This window comes from Schistocerca nitens, chromosome 2, assembly GCF_023898315.1.
Source record: "Schistocerca nitens isolate TAMUIC-IGC-003100 chromosome 2, iqSchNite1.1, whole genome shotgun sequence".
NCBI classification, from domain to species: Eukaryota; Metazoa; Arthropoda; class Insecta; order Orthoptera; family Acrididae; genus Schistocerca; species Schistocerca nitens.
Window position 1 is genome coordinate 1,023,548,606 of NC_064615.1, and position 26,860 is coordinate 1,023,575,465.

General features: G+C 44.8%; 1 protein-coding gene and 1 non-coding gene across 2 annotated transcripts in view; one reads left to right on the forward strand and one right to left on the reverse strand.

Annotated features, from left to right (window-relative positions):
• The window catches only part of LOC126237369 (phosphoinositide 3-kinase adapter protein 1), a 534,739-nt gene that overhangs the window by 176,318 nt on the left and 331,561 nt on the right, over positions 1-26,860 (forward strand). The window lies entirely within an intron of this gene.
• Positions 24,570-24,641, reverse strand: Trnat-cgu (transfer RNA threonine (anticodon CGU)). The gene has a single exon. It is a non-coding gene; the product is annotated as a tRNA-Thr (tRNA).

Here is a 26,860-nt window from a genome sequence, read left to right on the forward strand (position 1 = left end):
GAAGAGTTTCCTCATGGCTCACTCCTTCTATTCTGTCGAGGAGCTCCTGGAAGAGCTAAAAAATTTAGCAAATTCCAGTGTTACATTATTGATTTTCTTTATTTAATCTAACGACTTGTCGCCCGAATATGTTTCTTATATTTCATTTTATCTGTTTCTACAATCGTGTTATAATTTCATGTATTGACTCGTTCCATGACCATGGAGACTTCTCCTTAATGTGGTCCCACGGAACAATAAATAAATAAATAAAAATAAATAAACCTAACTAACCTAAGTACATCACACACATCCATGCCCGAGGCAGGATTCGAACCTGCGACCGTAGCAGTCGCGCGGTTCCAGACTGCGCGGCTAGAACCGCTAGACCACCGCGGCCGACTTTTCATAGAGATACTCGAAACATTGTCCATATTTGGTAAAGACTTTCACAAACATTTTGATTAGGCCGGAATTAAAGAGTAAACGTGAACTTTTTTCGGAGCTACGAGGTTCCTGCAACAAATGCCAAAGGCAACGAAAATGTCCAACATTTAAATCACTAAAAATGCATTTCTTAAATATCGTACGTTCATTGTAAGGAATGACACGCTTTACGAAATTTTTGTTATCATACCAGGATCCACGACTCCGAAAACCAGAAGAATAAGCCACTTTCATTAACAAAAAGTTCGTTTATCGTTGACCAGCACAATTATCATTGCGTGTCCAATCGCCACGACAGGTACATTCTTTGCACGCTGAACTGACTGGGGAGCATTATTCTAGAAAAATACTAAGGTTCCAGAAATCGTGAGATAACAATGTATAAATAAACGTCGCTTGGACTATGTTTGGTTCCATTATTTCATAATGATAGCGAAAAACTGTTAGGTACTGTAGTCGCTCCTTGGACTCTCAACTACCATGGTGCTCGTCTGAGGCATTTGTTGTGTTTATAGGGGACACTGGTTTTACGTGTATAACTCAGGACAGACTCTGTACCATCACTGCGTAGCTCAGCCCTCACTCTCGTGAAACTGTGGTCGTTCAGTTCGTCCAAGAGATCTAGAACGCACGTAGACAACGGCATCCAGCATGATTTCGAGTACCTTGATTTCCGGGAAGCATCTGATACAGTTCAGCAGTGTCTTTTAGCAAGCAAAATGCGAATTTACCGCGTGTCGTCGCGAATTGTGACGGCATTTGTGACTTCCAAGCTTATATAACACTCAAAGTCTTTCGGAACAGGAAAGATGTAAAAGTAATCTCGGGAGTAACCGAAGGCTGCGTTAGAGGACCGCTCCCGTTTACAACATGATATAAGCTTACCGGATAAAAAAATTAGACACTCCAGTGGGCACGCACAGATGAATCATTAAGCCTTTACAGATCATGCAGCGATAGTCACTTGTTCAACCGCGAGAATACTGACTACATGAGCGTATGTACATAGTAATCAGTGAGACATTTATGTTTCAAGCGGACATTGTACACTCCTGGAAATTGAAATAAGAACACCGTGAATTCATTGTCCCAGGAAGGGGAAACTTTATTGACACATTCCTGGGGTCAGATACATCACATGATCACACTGACAGAACCACAGGCACATAGACACAGGCAACAGAGCATGCACAATGTCGGCACTAGTACAGTGTATATCCACCTTTCGCAGCAATGCAGGCTGCTATTCTCCCATGGAGACGATCGTAGAGATGCTGGATGTAGTCCTGTGGAACGGCTTGCAATGCCATTTCCACCTGGCGCCTCAGTTGGACCAGCGTTCGTGCTGGACGTGCAGACCGCGTGAGACGACGCTTCATCCAGTCCCAAACATGCTCAATGGGGGACAGATCCGGAGATCTTGCTGGCCAGGGTAGTTGACTTACACCTTCTAGAGCACGTTGGGTGGCACGGGATACATGCGGACGTGCATTGTCCTGTTGGAACAGCAAGTTCCCTTGCCGGTCTAGGAATGGTAGAACGATGGGTTCGATGACGGTTTGGATGTACCGTGCACTATTCAGTGTCCCCTCGACGATCACCAGTGGTGTACGGCCAGTGTAGGAGATTGCTCCCCACACCATAATGCCGGGTGTTGGCCCTGTGTGCCTCGGTCGTATGCAGTCCTGATTGTGGCGCTCACCTGCACGGCGCCAAACACGCATACGACCATCATTGGCACCAAGGCAGAAGCGACTCTCATCGCTGAAGACGACACGTCTCCATTCGTCCCTCCATTCACGCCTGTCGCGACACCACTGGAGGCGGGCTGCACGATGTTGGGGCGTGAGCGGAAGACGGCCTAACGGTGTGCGGGACCGTAGCCCAGCTTCATGGAGACGGTTGCGAATGGTCCTCGCCGATACCCCAGGAGCAACAGTGTCCCTAATTTGCTGGGAAGTGGCGGTGCGGTCCCCTACGGCACTGCGTAGGATCCTACGGTCTTGGCGTGCATCCGTGCGTCGCTGCGGTCCGGTCCCAGGTCGACGGGCACGTGCACCTTCCGCCGACCACTGGCGACAACATCGATGTACTGTGGAGACCTCACGCCCCACGTGTTGAGCAATTCGGCGGTACGTCCACCCGGCCTCCCGCATGCCCACTATACGCCCTCGCTCAAAGTCCGTCAACTGCACATACGGTTCACGTCCACGCTGTCGCGGCATGCTACCAGTGTTAAAGACTGCGATGGAGCTCCGTATGCCACGGCAAACTGGCTGACACCGACGGCGGCGGTGCACAAATGCTGCGCAGCTAGCGCCATTCGACGGCCAACACCGCGGGTCCTGGTGTGTCCGCTGTGCCGTGCGTGTGATTATTGCTTGTACAGCCCTCTCGCAGTGTCCGGAGCAAGTATGGTGGGTCTGACACACCGTTGTCAATGTGTTCTTTTTTCCATTTCCAGGAGTGTAGTAATCAGTGATACATTTATGTTTCAAGCGGACATTGTACATAAACATGGCTAAAAGTAAGGACGTGGCAGAGTGGCAAAGCGGGAATCGTGTTTGGCCGTGTCCATGACCATACGGTGTGTGAAGGTCCTGGGTTTGTAGGTGTTTCGCGGCTAACTGTTTGACGAATCTACAGGCAGTGGTGTTTAAGACTTGGCCACGGAACACGACATCGGAACTATGGTCAGGAAAATATCCTGACTGAGAGGGACCAGCCGGCCGCTGTGGAGGAGCGGTTCTAGGCGCTTCAGTACGGAACCGCGCTGCTGATACGGTCGCAGGTTCGAATCCTGCCTCGGGCATGGATGTGTGTGATGTCCTTAGGTTACTTAGGTTTAAGTAGTTCTAAGTTTAGTGGACTGGTGACCTCAGATTTTAAGTCCCATAGTTCTTAGAGCCATTTGGACCATTTTTGAGAAGGGCAGAGACTCGTTTCACGCCTTGTGAATCTAAATCACTTCCAAACCCCACCGGAATTGCTGCAAGCAGTGAATGAAAATCCATCCCCATCTGTTAGTGAAAGAATATTGCGACGGGAAAGGGATGCAATCAACAATTAGAGTCGGTCACCTCGCAAGAGGCCATTGCTCACACAGACACATAAAGACAACAGCAAAGTTCATTCGGCAGGAAGAATATGTGATTGGTTTTCTGAACACTCCTCTACCCTATTACATCTCCACAGGCCTGCAACCTCATCTGACTCGAACCCCACAGAAAATCCGTGGGACAAGATGGAACAACGGGTAAACCGCCGACATCAGCATCCCCGCATTTGGTGGAAATACGAGATCAGGTCCTCAGCGACTGAGTTTAGCTGGATGAGACTTACCTTGAAAACCTTTTGACTCGCTTCTCAACGGAATCCAGGCGGTGATTAAGACCATGGGCGCAATTACATGGTATTAAAGGTTGGCTGTAATGATTTCTCTAGGGCTGACTAAGTTTTTTTGTCCAATGAGCTCACATGATTTAGTGGATATAGGAAGCTCCGTAAGGCAGTTCCCGGATGATGTTGTGGCCTATCAGTAGCAAAACACAGGGACGCCCGGGGAGGGAGGACGACTTACGCGGGAGCTGCCAGTTGATCCTGAAAGTCAGCAAATGTAACTTATCTTACGTAAACAGGCAGATTCTTTCATTACTTTAGATTACTCGGTTTGAGATAAGTAACTGGAAATAGCAATAACCATGAAACATCTAGGAGTAAACTAAATGCGAAAAAGACACAAGTAATCTTCATAGCCGACCGCTGGTGGCCGTGCGGTTCTAGGCGCTTCAGTTTGGAACCGCGCGACCGCTACGATCGCAGGTTCGAATCCTGCCTCGGGCATGGTTGTGTGTGACGTCCTTAGGTTAGTTAGGTTTAAGTAGTTGTAAGTTCTAGGGTACTGATGTCCTTAGAAGTTAAGTCCCATAGTGCTCAGGGCCATTTGAACCATTTTGAATCTTCATAACTCATCAGAAATTAGTAAGTTAAGATTTCCACGAACAGCTGCCTCCTATCCCGATCAACGGTATTCCAATACAGTATCTGAAAACAGTTCAGAACAAGGGTGTAACATTGGATGAGCATCTCAACTGATCCGGAAGACGTCCGATTGTCTCTATGTTCTCAAAAAGTTTCGAAACGTATTTTCCCAAGACGTGAAACGCCAGCTCGAGCAAGCATTCGTTCTAGCGAACCTCCACTATTGTGGTGTAATTCAACACGGCATGAGTAGTGACAACAAAAGAAGTTTGGAACTAACCATGAATGCCTGTGTGTTACACCTGCAACATCCGCCGATATAATCATGTTAGTGCTTCATACTCCCAGCTAGGGTGGCTGCGGCCGGACAAATTGGCGTGACTACTACACCCTTTGTCTACTTCACCGGCTCCTCGTCGCGCAAGCACCCCAGTACCTTGCTTCAGAGATTAAACACCTTTCATGCCATCGTAATCGAAATGCGTGTTCACCTTTATTTGGTATCCTAACTGTGCCCGCTCACAAAACAAAAATATTTGCAAACTCCTTTTCTGCTGCCGATGTCGGCCTCTGGAACAAACTGTGAAACGTCCCCTTAGAAAAATTTATAAATGACTGTACTGATAAACCTCTTACATAATTTGATTTTCAAACAGCTGAGCAGAAATGAACGTACTCAGACATTTCGCTCTTTACCTATTCTGATCAACACTAAACTGACACACAATATTTTTAGCGCAAAGCAATCTGACTTTCAAAAATCCCTACAAAAGAATGGCCCTGACTAACATTAACCTATACCTTTCACAAATCATTTACCTCACAAAAATCTTCGTTACTCGAACTACTGCAATACAGCGAGCGCCACTACTGCCAGCTAAATAAAAGATTCTAACTACTGAAGGCACTAACTACTGATAGGTATAGTCAGCAAATGAAAGATTTTGATAGAGAACAAACAATGTATTTACATTACTAATGTATATATATCGTTCTCTCTCAAAATTCTGCCATTTCTCTCCCCACATCCACCACTGCTGGCGGCTGTACAACTGCGCAACGCTACGCGCTGTTCACATCCAACTGTCCAACACTACTGTGGCGAATATTCCAACAATGCCAACGAGCCACAGACTGCACACAGCACAGCCAGTGATTTTCATACAGAGCGCTTGGTGACGTTACCAACATAAAAACCTAAACAGCCTGCTTACAACTGGCCCTTACCTTGCGCATAATTCAATTCCCTGCTGCTTTTAAGAAGCAGTTGAAGCATTTCCTATTATCATCGTAACGTTTTCCACAAAATTAATGTACAAGGCCAATTCTCCCCTCTGTCAGATAGCAAAGCTAGTGTCTCCTATCTTGCTCCTCTCTCTTCTCTCTCTTCGTTTAGCTCCATTAGCCACGCAATCTTATTTTCCCTTATATTTCCTTAACTGTCTTACACCATGTCCCTATTCTTCTCCTCCCTTCACCATCAGTTTCCCTCATACCAATTGCTGCTAACATTCCTATCTAAAATCTCTATCATAATGTCTAATTATAGCAGTACTTATCATCTACAAATATAAACTTTATGTCTACGTATTTTTCCAAGTGTACCTTTGTAATTGTTTATTTCACTTTTATACTAGGTGTACTGTAACATGTCTCCTAAAAAAAAAAAAAAAAATACGAAAGCAAAATATGTAGAATTCCTGGTTAGTTGTATGAGAGGGCCTGATGGCCCTAATCTTGCCAGGTTAAATAAATAAATAAATAATCGTCCGGAGCGACTTGAAGATCGTATACCGGGTCTCGTTCCTAAGAGTCATCAGTCGCAGTTTCTGTGGTGTTCTGGCAGATATCTGCACAAAGGCGTACCCAGGATCTGAACTAGGTGGGGAGGGGGGGGGGGGGGGGCAGGTCATACTAGTCTCAGGAAACAAGGACTCGAGACAACATACAGCACTTCTTATTAAATAAAACAGTAAACCAGTGAAAAACTGCTTTTAATAAACATTTGAAATACAATAATTTAGTTTGTAATGGGAAAGCCCCTGCCCCTCGCTGGGTACACCCATGTGTCTGCAACTTCATTTTTGTAATGTGCAGTTGGTGGCATCTCATCACAGCTTTCTTGCGACGCCCAGCAACGACGGAAAGCGTCGGCTTGTTTCCCGTTACAAACTAAATTATATTTAAACCGGAATTTTGGGTGCCCATTCGATACAGCTGCCCGAAATTAGTCTAGTGCGAAATTTGCTTTATCAATTTGTATTAACAGGGATACTAAATGCGAAGAATAACAATACTCCAGCAGCGATTAAGCAGCACTCCTGCACGGCGGTAGCAGACAGGGCTGGACAGGGTGGAGCGTTCGCTGCTGGAATACTGGGTATTCTTCGCGTTTTACTGTCCCTCCTAATGTTTATCGATAAACTACGAGGGTCACTCCAAATGAAATGCACACTATTTTTTAAAAATCCATCTTTTATTCTACATGTTTGAAAGTTTTACAGTGTGTAGATACATCCTTTAGGAAAAATATTTTCATTTCTCCACATAATTTCCATCCCTCTCAACTGCTTTACGCCAACTTGGAACCAGCGTCTATACACCCACACGGTAAAATTCTGGACCAACCTGTTGGAGCCACTGTTTGGCAGCGCACAAGTGAGTTATCATCTTCAAACCTTGTTCCACGAAGAGAGTCTTTCAGTTTCCCAGCCGGCCGGCGTGGCCGAGCGGTTCTAGGCGCTTCAGTCTAGGGGACTGATGACCTCAGAAGTTAAGTCCCATAGTGCTCAGAGCCATTTGAACCATTTGAAGCCATTTGAAGCATTTTTCAGTTTCCCAAAGAGATGACAGTCACATGGAGCCAGGTCAGGACTGTAAGGCGGGTGTTTCAGTGTTGTCCATCCGAGTTTTTGTGAGCGCTTCCATGGTTTTTTGACTGACACATGGCCGTGCATTGTCGTGCAACAGCAAAACACCCTGCTTTTGCCGATGTGGTCGAACACGACTCAGTCGAGCTTGAAGTTTCTTCAGTGCCGTCACATATGCCTCAGAATTTATGGTGGTTCCACTTGGCATGATGTCCACAAGCAAGAGACCTTCGGAATCGCAAAATACCATAGCCATAACTTTTCCAGCAGAAGGTGTGGCTTTGAAAATGGTGAAAAATGATGGAGTGATGTTTCATCACCTGTCACAATTCTTCCAAGAAATCATCTCCAGCGTTCTCGTTCTGTTCCAATAGTTCGCTGCATACCGTTTTTGTTGTTACTTTGTGAGCCACTGTCAACTCCCTGGGAACCCACCTGGTACAAACCTTTTTTAACGCCAACACTTTCAGTATTCTGCAAACACTTCCTTCCCCCTATCCCAACGTAGCGTGACAATTCGTTCATTGTGATGCGTCTGTCAACAGTCACCATTTCGTTAACTCTCTGCACATTGTCTGGAGTGTGTGCAGTACGAGGCCTGCCGCTGCGAGGACAATCCTCAATATTGCCGTGCCCGCTTTCATCACGTGACCTGCTTGCCCTCCGACAAACTGTACTGCGATCGACAGCAGCATCTCCATACACCTTTTTCAACCTCTTGTGGATGTTTCCCGCTGTCTCGTTTTCACAGCACAGGAATTCTATGAGCACGTTATTCTGGCGAACGTGAAGTGTGGCAGCCATCTTGAAGACATGCTCTGACGGCGCCACTCACGGGAATGGGTTGAACTAAGTTTTAAAACATGCGGGATGATGTATCTACACACTGCAAAACTTTCACACATGCAGAATGAAAACTGTATTTTTACAAAAATAGTGTGCGTTTCTTTTAGAGTGACCCTCGTAGTATCACACTAGACTAATTTCGGCCAATCTATCGGATGGTCAAATAAAATTTCTCTTTAAAAATATTATTGACGGGAAGCAATGTGACGATTTGCGTCGACACTAGGCGTTGCGTGAAAAACAGGACGAGCAGTATTTGTGTGGCCCGACTCCAGCTACAAACAGCAAAAACGAAACTGCAAATATCTGCTGAAACACCACAGAAACAGCACCTGACGGCTGTTAGAAAGGTCTCCCTGTATAAGTTGTAGGAAGAGCAGATGTCAGCCCTTTTCAGTGGAAGAATACTAAGTAAATGTGATACGCCCACTAAAGATGATGATGATGTTTGGTCTGTGGGGCGCTGAAATGCGCGGTTATCAGCGTCCGTACAAATTCCCAACCTTTGCTCAGCCCAAACTCGCTACTTTCATGAATGATGATGAAATGACGAGGACAACACAAACACTCAGTCATCTCGAGGCAGGTGAAAATCCCTGACCCCGCTGGGAATCGAACCCGGGACCCCGTGCTCGGGAAGCGAGAACGCGACCGCGAGACCTCCACGAAAGTGATAGCTTACAAAATCCTCTCATTAATTTTTGTTCAGTGTCACGAGTACTTCCATAACAAACCAGTAGTGTTGGTACAGCAAAAGTATTTGAAACATGTAAGATAAATGTTCTGCAAGTTTTATTTCTCATGAAAGATCTGCTTTTATACTACAAAAACGTGCTAGTAAGTAATTTGAGTAATACTTCATCCTGCTGCCGCTTGTTTCGACATAGCTTCATCATTTGGCAGAATTCTCAGAGTTAAACACCACGTGTATCATAATGTATCAGACGTACAGTAATCGTCAAATGTGTATTTTTAACACTGTGAAAGCAAGTGAGCCTCGAATATGGCACGACACTGTAATAGCAACTTCAGTGGTAAAAAAATGCATCCCATACAATTTGTCGAAGCTATGGCGCACACTTTAAAGCTATTCTGAAAATATAACTAAACATACTCACTTTATTTTATTTGTTTTTATCATAACGCAAAGTCACAGCCGAAGTATCCCACGTGCTGAACTAACTTTTTTATTATTGTTATTGGCGATTTTCACCGAACTGGCTGTTTACCTGCTAAAGTCCGTGGTTTTAGTTATTTCCAGCGAAATTTTCAAATTTCACATTTTATTCAGTTCATCAACAGCTACGTGAAGATCACTGTTTTTGCAGGAAGTCAGTGAGAGTTTGTTAGGATACACTGGTGCTTTCAATACTTTACGGGAGAGCTACATTTCTGATTGTAAAGCGTTGTGCAGAGGTGGTTATCACCCAAGCGACAACTTTATTGTCACAGCACGTTGATGATAACGCTCGCAGCTAACACTGCCCTGGACCGGAAGTGCACCTCGGTAACTGTTTACGTCTCGTCTCGTCGCGTCGCACCATGCAGTTTGTTGACACAATTGTACGCTATAGCCCCGTTGCCGCCTTCACCTTGATCCCGTGCCGTTCACTTTATCTACCGCACGTGCAACATTGTGTGCGATTACGTTTGTTAATGTGAGTTTCTTCGTAAAATTAAGTGAAGATTCCAATTCATCTTTCTATTTGAATCTGAAAAAGGCTCTTATTTGAGCAGTATCGCAATCTCCTTAGCTGACCTTTATTTCTAATAGAAACGTTAAGCCTGGGATTAATTATATCTGTCAGTAGGGAGCGAAAGTTGATGTCTCGGCCGCGGTCGAGACAAAAGCTGTCACCAGGCAGGTTCCCAGGTCAGCAGCACCTGATATCGCACGGCAGAGAATATCTGCATCGAAATTCCACGACTGCCACAGCTTAACCAAAATGCGTTGTGTAGATGCCCGTTTTTTTCCCTTTACCTGCGTCCGAAACTGATGATCCCAGGCGCTGTGGTGCAACTGGAAGCTCACATTTTTTCTAGTATTTGTTGCCATTGTGACTATCAGAAACACTAAGGAGGAACGAAGTACACAATTTTTAATCATACTTCGTTGTTACCCATGCTGTCCTATGCAACCGGACCTATGTTAGTCTAACAAAGTGTGTTATGAATACTTACTGGCATATGTGATCGATTATGTAGTTTTGGGACCCCCTTTACATTTTTTCATACATCTGTTTGATGAATATTGTTTCTGTGTATTATTTATTATTCTTATAGGAAAATTTCCACGTGTCTTAAGTTTGTGTGTCTTGTGTATAGTGGTCGTACTTCGGTGACAAGATGATCTTATTCAGTGTACGAGGGAATATCAAAAAGTGAGTTATAAACCATTATGCCCGGCTAAGTAACTTTCATTGGCGTGACAGTAGCAACGTCAGTAAGTCTATATAAAAGACGGCCGGAACGCTCTGCCAGTGGTTCAATTCAAATGGTTCAAATGGCTCTGAGCACTATGGGACTTAACATCTGAGGTCATCAGTCCCCTAGAACTTAGAACTTCTTAAACCTAACTAACCTACGGACATCACACACATCCATGACCGAGGCAGGATTCGAACCTGCGACCGTAGCGGTCGCGTGTTTCCAGACTGTAGCGCCTAGAATCGCTCGGCCGGCAAAGGATCAATTCCTCGACGGTATAAATCCGCTCCTTGGACGTGGATCCACTCGACAATCGCTGTGTGATTTTCTTCGTGGAAAATCTCGACCCCCCCCCCCCTTTCTATTTTCTTTCAGCTTGTCTAAAAGATGAAAGCCGTTAAGTTGCAAGGCCTGGACTTCCTGGTAAGCATCACCCTCATCTGTGCGGTCTTGGTCAAACTGTTGGCACCATTTCAGTACGGATGGATGCGACACTGCCTTTGGTCCACATACCGCCAGAATTTCCCGCTGAATCTTTACCCAATTTGGACGTTCAGCCCACAAGAATTGTTCTGGCCCGCATACTTTGGAGTACGTTTCCAGTTGCCGCAACGAAACTCTTCTGCAGGAAACCCGGAACATGTACTCTCTTCTGACAATGCCCCACTCTCGGTGCCCAGTAATCTTTGCGTGAGCGGAAATGACTATCTTGGTTGCTCTTATCCCTACATTATTTACACCGTCCACTCACATTAATGTGACCGCCTGTCAAAAGCCTGAATAACCACCTTTTGCAAAGTGGACGGCTGCGAGACCTGCAGGAAGAGTCAGTAAGACTCTTGTAGATACCGACAGCGATGTGGAACAGTGCCAACATCATTGCCGCAGCCAGATGCGCCAGGTTCCTTGGTTGAGGATCCATAGCGCAAACGCCGGTCGTTGTGGCCGAGCGGTTCTAGGCACTTCAGTCTGGAACCGCGCGACCGCTACGGTGGCAGGTTCGAATCCTGCCTCGGGCATGGATGTGTGTGATGTCCATAGGTTAGTTAGGTTTAAGTAGTTCCAAGTACTAGGGGACTCATGACCTCAGATGTTAAGTCCCATAGTGCTCAGAGCCATTTGAACCATTTGAACCATGGCGCAAACAGCCCGAACGAGGTGGTCCCACATATTCCAGGAGTTGGTTGGCCAGGGGAGTGTGGTAAACTCGTTCTGGTGCTCTTCGAACCACGCACAAACATTATGTCCGAGTATAATGACTTTTCTGGAGACTAGAAATCTACTCTGTAGGAATCAGCATGGGTTTCGAAAAAGACGATCGTGTGAAACCCAGCTCGCGCTATTCGTCCACGAGACTCAGATGGCCAGACACGGGTTCCCTGGTACATGCCGTGTTTCTTGACTTCGGCAAGGCGTTCGATACAGTTCCCCACAGTCGTTTAATGAACAAAGTAAGAGCATATGGACTATCAGACCAATTGTGTGATTGGATTGAAGAGTTCCTAGATAACAGAATGCAGCATGTCATTCTCAATGGAGAGAAGTCTTCCGAAGTAAGAGTGATTTCAGGTCTGCCGCAGGGGAGTGTCGGAGGACCGTTGCTATTCACATTATACATAAATGACCTTGTGGATAACATCGGAAGTTCACTAGGGCTTTTTGCGGATGATGCTGTAGTATATCGAGTGGTTGTAACAATAGAAAATTGTACTGAAATGCAGGAGGACCTGCAAAGAATTGACGCATAGTGCAGGGAATGGCAATTAAATCTCAATGTACACAAGTGTAATGTGCTGCGAATACATAGAAAGAAAGATCCTTTATCAGTTAGCTACAATATAGCAGGTTAACAACTGGAAACAGTTAAAATTATCTGGAAGAGGGCATGAGGAGTGATTTAAAATGGAATGATCATATAAAGTTGATCGTCGGTAAAGCAGATGTCAGACTGAGATTCTTTGGAAGAATCCTAAGGAAATGCAATCCGAAAACAAAGGAAGTAGGTTACAGTACACTTGTTCGCCCACTGCTTGAATACTGCTCATCGGTGTGGGATCTGTACCAGATAGGGTTGATAGAAGAGATAGAGAAGATCCAACGGAGAGCAGCGTGCTTCGTTACAGGATCATTTAGTAATCGCGAAAGCGTACGGAGATGATAGATAAACTTCAATGGAAAACTCTGCAGGAGAGACGCTCAGTAGCTCGGTACGGGCTTTTGTTGAAGTTTCGAGAACATACCTTCACCGAGGAGTCAAGCAGTATATTGCTCCCTACTTTGTTTATCTTGCGAAGAGACCATGAGGATAAAATCAGAGAGATTAGAGCCCACACAGAGGCATACTGACAGTCTCTCTTTCCACGAACAATACGAGACTGGAATAGAAGGGAGAACCGATAGAGGCACTCAAAGTACCCTCCGCCACTCACCGTCAGGTGGCTTGCGGAGTATGGATGTAGATGTAGATACGAGCTGTGAGACACAAGGCATTGTCCTGCTGGAGAATACCATCGTGCCGAGCGAAACTAACCCATGGAGGGGTGTATGTGGTCCTCAAGGATTGATGCTTGCTTAAGATAACCCATTGTGCGTACCAGAATGAACAGATCACCCAGAGAATCCCAAGAAAATATTCCCCAGACCATAATGGTGCCTTCTCCATCCTGAACCTCTTGCTTCACGTCGTAAACGCCAACGGTCATTGTCCGATAAACCATAAATCGTGATTTATCTGAAAAGACCAACTGTCAGCGCTCAGTGGGCGTCCAGTTGTGGTATTGGCGTGAAAATTCCACCCTTCCTCGCCAATAAGCAGCAGTCAGCAAAGGTGCATGAAGCAGGCGTGAGCTGCGGAAAGCGATACGCAGCAACGTTTGCCGAGTGGTAGTTGAAGAGACATTGTTGTAAGGCTCTTGGATGATCTGGGCGGTCAGTTGGTCCACAGCTGCACGTCTAGTTTCCCGTGTCCTGTGTTGCACCAGAGTTGCCTCGGATCAGTTTATGGATAGCACGATTTAGCCATGCACAGACACTTTAACCACAAACCTTAGGCGTTTCGGAAATGCTTTTACCTTGGCCCGAAAGTCAATGATCACACCCTTTTGGGCGTCAGATAAATCGCTCCGTTTCCTCACTACGACAATGACTGCACTGTTTGCTGCCTCCTCCGACACGCTTTATATACCCTCCTCCAGTCTGTCAGAGTTTATTACGCGTTGATGAACATAGGCAGTGATTACGCTAATGTGACTGGACCGTGTATGTTCTTCGTGTCTTGTTTACGTGTTGTTAATTCTGCTCATTTTTGTTTGTGTAGCTCGTCTGACGAATCGTGTTAATCGTTGACTCGGCATGACAAGCTCGCGCGCAACTGACAAGTCACGTCTCAAACCCCTAAGCTTGTGAGAAAGAGCAGTTTTTAGGCCCGGATCAAGGAACGAATAACACCCCAAAAACATCGAAAAACTACCACCCCCCGGATCTACACCGTCCACGTGCAGCGTGTTAAAAACCTCACTGGACCGTCCAATGGGGCGTTTAACCCTCGATGCGCTCGCAGCCTTGCATCATTTGGAAAGAGGCAAAATCGCAACTCGTCGGACCACACTCTACATGTTTCCAGTCGGGTACTGCCAACTTCGTGTCGTTTGACTCAAAAGACGTGCTGCTTTATTTGCTGCTGTTACCTATGGCCTTTTGAGAGTTATGCGACTTCACATGTCCACTACATGCAGTTGTATACGCGATGTTCGCTCTGAATGTGGTTGAGATGGACCTGGTAACCACTGACAGCAACAGTTTCCGTCCCTTTGGAAACAGATCGTCACTGGCAGAGAGTGAAGTTCTTCTGTTGTCCGTGTCGCTTAGGATCTTTTCACGACTGCTGTTCTTACGCCGCCTACGAGGCTCTTTGTGATACAGCATTCCTTCCAGATGCTTCGGACAGTCCACGTTAATGTGGAATCAGATAGGGCCAATTTCTTTCACTGTGTGGTCACCCCCTCGTCCAAACACGATAAATCCTTCCTGCCATTCTGTCACGTCTCTACACAGATCTATCGTAATGATTCCACTGACAGGGACATACAAATCAGTGCACTGCCAGGACTTCCGTGAGCTTTGGAAGGCCACATGACCGTTTGCAGCCAGTTCTACGCCAACACGCGGAAGTGGCCAGAGTGGTCTTGTATCTCATTCCACAGCCCTGACGAGCCCGTCGGTAGCGACCGACCGCCGCGTCCTTCTCCGCCTATGGAGTCTTTGTACATTGTGTGGGACGTGGGCTCAGCAAACAGCATTCCGGCCTCTGTCAGTTTCCGCGATCTAGTGCCGCTACTACTCGGCCAAGTTGCTCCTCAACTGGCCTCACGAGACTCGGTGCACCCTGTCCCAGTCCTGCCACCAAGGAAAAATCTCTCGCAGTGCCGGCTATCGAACCCGGGTCCTTCGCATGGGAATCAGCTACGGAGGCAGACACGTTTCTGTCATGGGGTGGTTTCCGTCATGGCATGGCTAATACTGTTTCTAGTGACCTTACGTAATTTAAAGTAAGACGTGAATCTTTGATCTATTTTTTGAGGCACACGTTCATCGTTAGCAACAAATGCAATGTAAGCATAACCCGTAAAAGGTCTTGGTCTTCCGTAAAATCAGTAAGCGATTCCAAATCCGCTATTCATTCATTAGAGAGGCGACCGAAATACTGACTTTCGTCTTCCGAAATACTTTCACCGCGGAGGATCGTAACACAGCCCCTTCTTTCAATCGTCGAACGTTGAAATGACGGATGTTGAGGGAATCGATCGCAGAATTAAAAAACAACTACAACCTCTCCGTAATGGAAGGCATCAAGACCAGATAAGAAATGGTTCAAATGGCTCTGAGCACTATGGGACTTAACACCTGAGGTCCCCTAGAACTTAGAACTACTTAAACCTTACTAACCTAAGGACATCACACACATCCATGCCCGAGGCTGGATTCGAACCTACGACCGTAGCGGTCGCGCGGTTCCAGACTGAAGCGCCTAGAACCGCTCGGTCACTGCGGCCGGCTGACCAGATAAGATACCTATAAGATTGCACAAATATTTGGAGAGAGAACTTCCTCCTCTTCTAATAGCAGTTCCTCGTAGATCGCTGCAGCAACGAAGTGGACCTAACAACTGGAAAAAAAAAAAAAAACGCATGCCATTCCCGTTTCCAACAAGGGTCATAGGACAAATGCACATAATTATAGCCCTCTGTCGTTGATGTTAATCTGCAGGCCGCTGTGACCGAGCGGTTCTAGGCGCTTCAGTCTGGAACCGCGCGACTGCTACGGTCGCAGGTTCGAATCTTGCCTCGGGCATGGATGTGTGTGATTTCCTTAGCTTAGTTAGGTTTAAGTAGTTCTAAGTTCTATGGGACTGATGACCTCAGATATTAAAGTCCCATACTGCTCAGAGCCATTTGATGTTAACCTGTTGCAGAACTATGGAACATGTTTTATCGTCAAGAACTCTGACGAGTTTTGGAGAACGAAAATCTTCTCTACAAAAATCAACATGGATTCCGCAAACAGAGAGCTCGAAAAACATAACCCTCTCTGTTCCTCCCCGAGATCCGCAGCGGTGTGGACAACTGCTCTTAGGTGGATGCCGTGTTCCTTGACTTCACGAAGGCATTCGACACCGTCCTACACTGCCAGTTAGTGAAGCAACTATGAGCTTATCGAGTATTGGATCAGATTTGCGACTGGATGCATTGCAAACAGAACTCAACACGTCGCTCTTACGGAACAGAATCGACAGATGTACAGGGCTATTACAAATGATTGAAGCGATTTCATAAATTCACTGTAGCTCCATTCATTGACATATGGTCACGACACACTACAGATACGTAGAAAAACTCATAAAGTTTTGTTCGGCTGAAGCCGCACTTCAGGTTTCTGCCGCCAGAGCGCTCGAGAGCGCAGTGAGACAAAATGGCGACAGGAGCCGAGAAAGCGTATGTCGTGCTTGAAATGCACTCACATCAGTCAGTCATAACAGTGCAACGACACTTCAGGACGAAGTTCAACAAATATCCACCAACTGCTAACTCCATTCGGCGATGGCATGCGCATTTTAAAGCTTCTGGATGCCTCTGTAAGGGGAAATCAACGTGCCGGCCTGCAGCGAGCGAAGAAACGGTTGAACGCGTGCGGGCAAGTTTCACGCGTAGCCGTGGAAGTCGACGAATAAAGCAAGCAGGGAGCTAAACGTACCACAGCCGACGGTATGGAAAATCTCACGGAAAAGGCTAAAGCAGAAGCATTTCTTAAACAGGAGATTGGAAAACCGATGGATCGGTCGTTGTGGAGATCATGATCAACAATTCATGTCATGGCCTCCACGCTCTCCCGACTTAACCCCATGCGATTTCTTTCTGTGGGGTTATGTGAAAGATTCAGTGTTTAAACCTCCTCTACCAAGAAACGTGCCAGAACTGCGAGCTCGCATCAACGATGCTTTCGAACTCATTGATGGGGACATGCTGCGCCGACTGTGGGAAGAACTTGATTATCGGCTTGATGTCTGCCGAATCATTAAAGGGGCACATATCGAACATTTGTGAATGCCTAAAAAAACTTTTTGAGTTTTTGTATGTGTGTGCAAAGCATTGTGAAAATATCTCAAATAATAAAGTTATTGTAGAGCTGTGCAATCGCTTCAATCATTTGTAATAACCCTGTAAAAGTAATTTCCGAAGCACCACCAAGGAAGTGTGATAGGAATGTTACTGTTTACGATGTATTACAAGTGCTCTAGCAGAAAGCGTCGGAAGCTCTCTAAGACGGTTTGCAAATGATGCGGTTGTCTAAAAGAAAGCAGCAGCGCCAGAAGACATTAGTGATATGCAGAATGACCTGCACCTGCAGAGAACTGATGAATGGTGGAAGCTCTGGCAGTTGACCTGACCATAAATAAATCTAACACATTGGACATACATAGGAAAAGAAGCCCACTACTGCAAAACTACGCTATTGCTGACAAGTTTCTGGAAACAGTATCTACCATAAAGTATCTAGGAGTAACTGTCCACAGCGACATTAAGTGGAATGAAGTAGGAAAGGCAGATATCAGACAGAGATTCATAGAGAGAATCTTAAGGAAACGTAATTCACTCTCGAAGGAAGCGGCCCTTACGGTACTTGTTCGAACGATCCTTCAGTATCGTTCATCAGTATGGGATCCTTGCCACTTAGGACAGGTAAAAGGGATAGAGACGATCCAACCAAGAATGGCACGTTTCGCCACCGGTTCTTTTGGTCGGCACGAGAACGTTACAGAGACGATCAACAAATTCCAGGGGCAGACGCTACAAAAGAGGCGTTATGCATCACTGAGAGGTTTACTACCAAAATTTCGTGGGAGTACGTTCCGAGTAGAGCAGGCTACATGTTTCGTGCCACACACATCTCGCGATATGACCGCGACGAGAAAATTCATTTGAGCCAATACAGAAGTTTAATGACAATCTTCCTTTCCACGCGCCATTCGCGAGCGCAACATGAAACGGGGGGATGAGTTAGCTGTAGCAGAAGTAGCCTCAGGCATACACCGTTAGGTGGCTTACGGAATATGATGCAGATGTAGATGAATTCTGTCCAGCAATCGGTCAGATGCTTAAACAGAAACAAACTCAGATAGCAAAACCGGGCAAGGGGAGCTTAGTACGTGTAGTTAATTACCTGCAGGATGCAGCAGCCTACGCGGTCAGTTATCTGACCTTTCCCAGCAGTTACGGTGTAAAACGCTAGTGCACAAACGAAGCCCGAGTCGCCTTTAATGAAGCCCGACCTGAAACTGCGAAGCTCTTTGCTCCCAACCCGGCCGGGCTATTCAGTAAATATTGATGCTCGCCTGTCTATATTTAGGCGTCTCATTTCGCCGGCGGCTGCAAATACTGTTCTTCTCTGTGTGTGTGTGGAGTGTCGACCGACCCCGTGTCAGGTCGGATGCGGGGAGATGAGTGGCCAGCACGTCAAAATGGCCCCGGCAGTTACCAGCCAACCAAGCACTGCTCGCTCGCTCGCTCGGACGGCGGTTTTGCGTTTCTGCGTCGTGTTTCCCCACGGCCCACGGCCACGTAATCAGCAAGCTGACTCGAAGCGTAATCCGATTATCTGTTTGTTGCCGGTCCGGCCTCTGCGAAATTGACCGGCGCGCTGCGTCCGCCGAATCTGCGCGGTGAGTATGTTGCAGAGGGAGTTACGAATGAGGCAGTACTGCATTAGTGTATGGCTGATTTCCGGGTATTACTATTTACCAGTGGGACCTCCCTACTTTTTAAGCTTCTGCTCTTCTCACATTTGTATCCATGTTAACGAGTTGTCTGGTTCACTGATGAAATGAGGTTTTACATTCAAAATGTTTAGGATGTACGTCATTTCCTAGTTCATATTCATAATGAACCTCTTTCGCAGCGAATAGTCTGGTGTAGGGGCTCGGAAACGAACGGAAAGCATCGACAATTCCACCATAAATGGTATTCTAACTATCGCACAGTTTAAACTATCGAAAACCATGAGGTATCAACAGTAGCGACTACTGTATAAGAGCGCAAGACCACGTCAACACCTTGCTGAGTTCAATGCGCATGTCGCAGGTCCTGTGCGGGCCTTTCTGGATACAGAAAATGTTCGACTGCTGCCCTAGCCAGCACATTCTCCACATCTCTCACCAACTGAAAATGGTCAATGGTGGCCGAGCAACTGGCTCGTTACAATACGCCAGTCACTACTCTTAATGAACTGTGGTATCGTGTTGAAGCTGCATGGGCAGCTGTACCTGTACACGCCATCCAAGCTCTGTTTGACTCAATGCCCAGGCGTATCAAGGCCGTTCTTACGGCCAGAGGTGGTTGTTCTGGGTACTGATTTCCCAGGATCTAGGCACCCAAATTGCGTGAAAATGTAATCACATGTCAGTTCTAGTATATTTGTCAAATGAATACCCGTTTATCATTTGCATTTCTTCTTGGTCTAGCAATTTTAATGGCCAGTAGTGTATTATGAACAGAGTCGATTATCACAAGTCAAGTTTGAAGTCGAGCGATGTTTTTATTTTCATTACAGATTACAATTTTTTTTTTTAATTTACAGCTGAAATACGAAATTACAGAACAGATTATCAGATAAACAACTGAGTGGAAGGCAAAAATAAATTAATCAAATCTTACATAAACTTTCCACCCTTTCTCCGTACAGTAACTCAGAATCAATATTTTATTCACTTGTTTCGCTGACAATCTGTTACATGACTTTTGGTAACGTGCTGCCTGTCTTTGAAAATAAACTTGTCGTCCTGTACTTACTTATATGTAACAAAGGGTACAGGATGTGAATGACCTAACTCCAGTTTTAAAAATTTTACAGAATAGCTTTTTTTACTATTGAAATCTTTTTCTTGATCTTTTAGTTCTGCAACAATTACACACATTTTGCAAACTTACAAACCTTAATTAATATTCTACAAGTATATAACAAAATTATTACATATTTATTCAAAAATTGTCATGAAAATATTAAAGTTCGCATTAAATAGGTGTGTGTACGTTTCGTAAGATGCGTTATTTGCTGTGTAAGCCTCTTTGAATAAACTGGACATTTTACTTATATGTGATTCCACAGAGAGCTATACTTCAGTTGTATGACTGTTTCTACTCGGAAAGGAGGTAATATGTTGCTTAATGGCATCAACTCTTTCATCACCTAATTTTCATGCCGGCCGGTGTGGCCGAGCGGTTCTAGGCGCTACAGTCTGGAACCGCGCGACCGCTACGGTCGGAGGTTCGAATACTGCCTCGGGCATGGATGTGTGTGATGTCCTTAGGTTAGTTAGGATAAAGTAGTTCTAAGTTCTAGGCGACTGATGACCTCAGAAGTTAGGTCGCATAGTGCTCAGAGCCATTTGAACCATTTAATTTTCATGGCCTGTTCCCATGTTTCCATCTCTTCCTGCTAGTTCCAGTACTAGACAGTAAAAATAGAATCTTACTTTTTCTATATTCGTGCATCCCAGAAATGCATTACGACAAACTAAAACTTCTTTTATTCCATCCCCTATTTGCCCTCGAGCGCGTAATTGTAGACTGCGTTGTTAAATCTTGCTTCACAATCACCTTCCCTATATAGGCGATCTACACTGTATTGGAAGCTCAGAAATGAGACCACACAAACAAGCATTCTGTAAATCTGCAGATACCATTAAGCTGAATTGTTTTAAAATAATTTATCTTGTAACGTAAGGCGCGTTGTCAAAACGTTATAACCTACAATGGCAATTTTCTCCAGTCTCATGAGAGATTAATTTAATCTTTTTATTTACATCATATAAGAAGCCATGCTTTTTGTTTTCTTTCCTTCATTAGCCGGTGACGTCCTTGTATATTTTCTCTACAAGCATCACTTAATGGCACTACATAAAGAACTGGACACAAAACATTAAAGTGCCAACAATGCAAATAATTACAACAGTGTTTGACAACTATTTGATTGGACTGCAACCTTATCATTATTTACTTTAAAGCCCAGCACTCCACAGACTAAGCCTTTTTTCCCTGTTTCCGTATGGACTGAGCCGTTTCTTTCCCTGTACAGCTTCTTTTGCTGTATAACTAAGTTTGTCTTTTCCTACTTATTACAGTAGAAAATACTGGGTCTCTTCCGTTCTTTAATGTACTGGTGAAATTGGAAATATGGACTAAGCTCTTTCTTTCTCTGAGCCCTAATGCTCTATTCCCCCTTCCATTATCTTATTACGTAAATAATTTCACATTGCTGTTGTAGCAGAGTATTTTCTTAAACGCATTTTCGTGTCTGAAGTATTTCGCAAACTCTTCAAGTTTTTAAAACAGATATTGCACCTCAATTGGTAATAACGAAATACTCCTAAGATTGATTTTTAATAGGCGCCATTCTGTTGGCAGATTTTACTCTTGCACTTAAAAATGGAAATGCCGTGTGGCTAGGGCCTCCCGTCGGGTAGACCGTTCGCCTTGTGCAAGCCTTTCGAGTTGACGCCACTTCGGCGACTTGCGTGTCGATGGGGATGAAATGATGAGAGACACACAACACCCAGTCATCACGAGGCAGAGAAAATCCCTGGCCGCGCCGGGAATCGAACCCGGGACCCCGTGCGCGGGAAGCGAGAACGCTACCGCAAGACCACGAACTGCGGACTCCTGCACTTAAAATAAGTTTAAACAACAAAAACAAATAAGTAAGTCCAATCGTGCAGCTCTTCAAATGGTTCAAATGGCTCTGAGCACTATGGGACTCAACATCTGTGGTCATCAGTCCCCTAGAACTTAGAACTACTTAAACCTAACTAACCTAAGTGTAGTGTCGGCAGACTTGCCAACACTACGTACACTAATTGAAAGAGGCGGCCAAGATGCACGCGCTAACTCACGAAGGATGGAGTGAGGTCTGAAACAGGATACGTAATGAATGTTATAAAGAAAAGTACGTAGCTCCTTGAATACTTAACTTTTAATCCGTCCTTGTATACATCGTTCTTGATGAGACATCTGGAGATTGTGGCGATACAAGTGAGACTCTTTAGATACATGCAATGTTACAAATGGCGCCTTGCTAGGTCGTAGCCATGGACTTAGCTGAAGGCTATTCTGTCTCTCGGCAAATGAGAGAAAGGCTTCGTCAGTGTAGTCGCTAGCAACGTCGTCGTACAACTGGGGCGAGTGCTCGTACGTCTCTCGAGACCTGCCTTGTGGTGGCGCTCGGTCTGCGATCCTGACAGTGGCGACACGCGGGTCCGACATGTACTAATGGACCGCGGCCGATTTAAGCTACCACCTAGCAAGTGTGGTGTCTGGCGGTGACACCACACTAAGGACATCACACACATCCATGCCCGAGGCAGGATTCGAAGCTGCGACCGTAGCAGTCACGCGGTTCCAGACTGAAGCGCCTAGAACCGCTCGGTCACACCGGCCGGCTAAGCCGTGCAGCTCTGTTTATATCGAATAGATAGGTAGAAATTTAAACATAAGATACACTAAACGGAGAGGCGAATTCAACAATTAATAGCAGTTACGTTAAATTTACAGAGCACCCAGCGGGTATGACCCAAAGATCAACAGACATAAGCATCGACCTGAAAATGCTTAAATACGACAACTACGGAAACATATAATAGGAAGAATTTACCATATACAAAAAAATCATAAGAGAAGGAAAACAACTAACAAACGAATACACAGCACTCCGCAATGAAACACTGTCCACAACTCAAAAAAAAAAAAAAACTATCAAAAGACACATGCACACAAACAGACTAAGCCTGCTGCCATGCTGCCATTACGTAAAACAAGATGGCGGAACAAATGAATATCTGTTAAGCAGTGAAACAGTGCGTGTTGAAAAGTACAGTTTTCTTACCCTGTAGGGTGTAGAGGGGTGAAAAAGCAGAATCAACAAAAAGTAACTATACTCAGTTTTCATAAACAGCCCCCTTCCCACTCACCAATTTACAAAGCCCACTCATAAACGTTTTCAAAAACTATTAATTTGACCTCAAAACGATTTTTAAGAATCATTGTTGACAGAAAAACATAACATTAGCAGAAGAGGAGAGAGCGATAGTTTCATTTCAGGCCTATGACCAACTGGAGCGAAATATCGGCTGTACTGCAAATGTCAGACAGTCGCATAAACATAAGTATGTGATAGTGAGGTACATACTTTCCTGATAGTAATTTTACAGCTGTAAATACCACAATCTCAAAACTGTGTGTATTATCATGCAAAATTTCGTTACATGTTACTCGACAGAAAATAAATGATTCCACTGACCAAGGTGTTTACTGCGCCAAAATATGTTTGGGTGGAAAATGGAGTAATTCACGTCAACTCAATGCAGAAACGTATTTCCACAAATATCTAATAGGAAGCAAACACATAAAAAGTAATCGTCAGCTAAAAGATCAAAATATTTTCAGTAATCTGGGCCACATTATTCGCAAAAATCCACGATGTTAGCAGACTCGGTAGTGACTTTATTTGCTTTATTAAAAAAAGTCATCGAAGCTAATCTGGAGAATTTTTTTCCGTCTTTCACAGGCTCTCATATGCAATCAAAGTTCCGTTAGTCGCGTTAAGCTACTGATCTTTTTGTACAAGTCATTTGTCTCTGAATGCTTGTGCCGTACAATAGCGAGGCCAGCCACCTATTTTGTGCCATTCTTCATATTTTCTTCTTTCCTTGTTTGGCTGAAATTAATCGTACCCCTTTTGATTTTGCTGAAGATGAGTCCGGCCCCATCCCGTTGTCGGAGCTGATAATCCAGTGATAGAGCGCGTGCATGCAAACAGAAAGGTCGCAAGGTCGAATGCCGCTTGTACCATGTAAATGTTCATTTTGTCTTTAACCAGCATCCACCTCTGAATTATGTAAAGTTTCTCCAGGACCTACCCATGGTTCGGATTCCACGTCAAATTGTAGGTCCCTAGGTCCCATTATCTCGGAATTTTTACTGGGACAGGTAGACTTGCACCAGCCCGTTGAGCCATGCGGACCAGTAATGTAGATAATTGATAAAGTTGGCAGCTTAACCAGACGACACCTTCTGTAGCAGCACTGAGCACGGTGCTGATTCCAGATACACTTCACAAAGCAGAATGAGGAAAGTTATTGATTTAACGGTTCTGTACTGTGTAAAACCAATACAGCATTATTTTGTTGTTTTGGTTTGCAAGACCTCTTTAAAAAATGTTAATGGGAATTTATTTCTTGCTTCATAATGAGTGAAACAGATACGAAAGTAGATTTATTGTACTGTTGTGTTTAATTCAACCATCTTTTAATAAGACTACAAATGTCCAACGTGCAGATTCGCAGGTTTGGTTGCAGTGACTATACAGTATTTTGCATTAATTTTATCAGCTTATGTGCGATACTATCAACTGAAATACATCCAAATAACGCAAACTTACCAATTTAAAATGAAATCTCTGTATTAAAAAAATTAATGCCTCCTGTGAGGTTTGAACTCACGACCCCTGGTTTACGAGACCAGTGCTCTGCCACTGAGCTAAAGAGGCAGATGGTATATAAAGACTACATAAAGTCTTATACTGTACATAGACACGCGTAATACTTTGTCATTCACGCACGAAAATATATTAATGGCACTAATTCATTATATTACAATTCACTTATTTATTGCTCCAAAAAATTGAACGTTTCTAGGGATCATGTATGTGGTGCGGCTTTTTCTCGTCAGATTTTAGACACTTGCGGGTCAATGAACGAGGGTTTAATGCTTCCTGTCATAAGTTATCTGTCACGTGCACAAAATGTCTGCCGCCTGCCTTTCATCAGCGTGTCTGCCGCTTGTGACGTCAGCCCGTTAGTGTACGACACGCCGTTCATGTGTCGAAAGACGGACATAAAGAGGAAAGTCAGAGCTACTGTCCAGACGCACAAACACTTAACTTTTTCCTTCGCTACGAGTGTGGAGAGCCACTTCTACATCTACATCTACATCTATACTCCGCGAGCCACCTTACGGTGTGTGGCGGAGGGTACTTATTGTACCACTATCTGATCCCCCCTTCCCTGTTCCATTCACGAATTGTGCGTGGGAAGAACGACTGCTTGTAAGTCTCCGTATTTGCTCTAATTTCTCGGATCTTTTCGTTGTGATCATTACGCGAGATATATGTGGGCGGTAGTAATATGTTGCCCATCTCTTCCCGGAATGTGCTCTCTCGTAATTTCGATAATAAACCTCTCCGTATTGCGTAACGCCTTTCTTGAAGTGTCCGCCACTGGAGCTTGTTCAGCATCTCCGTAACGCTCTCGCGCTGACTAAATGTCCCCATGACGAATCGCGCTGCTTTTCGCTGGATCATGTCTATCTCTTCTATTAATCCAACCTGGTAAGGGTCCCATACTGATGAGCAATACTCAAGAATCGGACGAACAAGCGTTTTGTAAGCTACTTCTTTCGTCGATGAGTCACATTTTCTTAGAATTCTTCCTATGAATCTCAACCTGGCGCCTGCTTTTCCCACTATTTGTTTTATGTGATCATTCCACTTCAGATCGCTCCGGATAGTAACTCCTAGGTATTTTACGGTCGTTACCGCTTCCAATGATTTACCACCTATGGCATAATCGTACTGGAATGGATTTCTGCCCCTATGTATGCGCATTATATTACATTTATCTACGTTTAGGGAAAGCTGCCAGCTGTCGCACCATTCATTAATCCTCTGCAGGTCTTCCTGGAGTACGTACGAGTCTTCTGATGTTGCTACTTTCTTGTAGACAACCGTGTCATCTGCAAATAGCCTCACGGAGCTACCGATGTTGTCAACTAAGTCATTTATGTATATTGTAAACAATAAAGGTCCTATCACGCTTCCTTGCGGTACTCCCGAAATTACCTCTACATCTGCAGATTTTGAACCGTTAAGAATGACATGTTGTGTTCTTTCTTCTAGGAAATCCTGAATCCAATCACAAACCTGGTCCGATATTCCGTAAGCTCGTATTTTTTTCACTAAACGTAAGTGCGGAACCGTATCAAATGCCTTCCTGAAGTCCAGGAATACGGCATCAATCTGCTCGCCAGTGTCTACGGCACTGTGATTTTCTTGGACAAATAGGGCGAGCTGAGTTTCACATGATCTCTGTTTGCGGAATCCATGTTGGTTATGATGAAGGAGATTTGTATTATCTAAGAACGTCATAATACGAGAACATAAAACATGTTCCATTATTCTACAACAGATTGACGTAAGCGAAATAGGCCTATAATTATTCGCATCTGATTTATGACCCTTCTTGAAAATGGGAACGACCTGCGCTTTCTTCCAGTCGCTAGGTACTTTACGTTCTTCCAGAGATCTACGATAAATTGCTGATAGAAAGGGGGCAAGTTCTTTAGCATAATCACTGTAGAATCTTACGGGTATCTCGTCTGGTCCGGATGCTTTTCCGCTACTAAGTGATAGCAGTTGTTTTTCAATTCCGATATCGTTTATTTCAATATTTTCCATTTTGGCGTCCGTGCGACGGCTGAAGTCAGGGACCGTGTTACGATTTTCCGCAGTGAAACAGTTTCGGAACACTGAATTCAGTATTTCTGCCTTTCTTCGGTCGTCCTCTGTTTCGGTGCCATCGTGGTCAACGAGTGACTGAATAGGGGATTTAGATCCGCTTACCGATTTTACATATGACCAAAACTTTTTAGGGTTCTTTTTTAGATTGTTTGCCAATGTTTTATGTTCGAATTCGTTGAATGCTTCTCTCA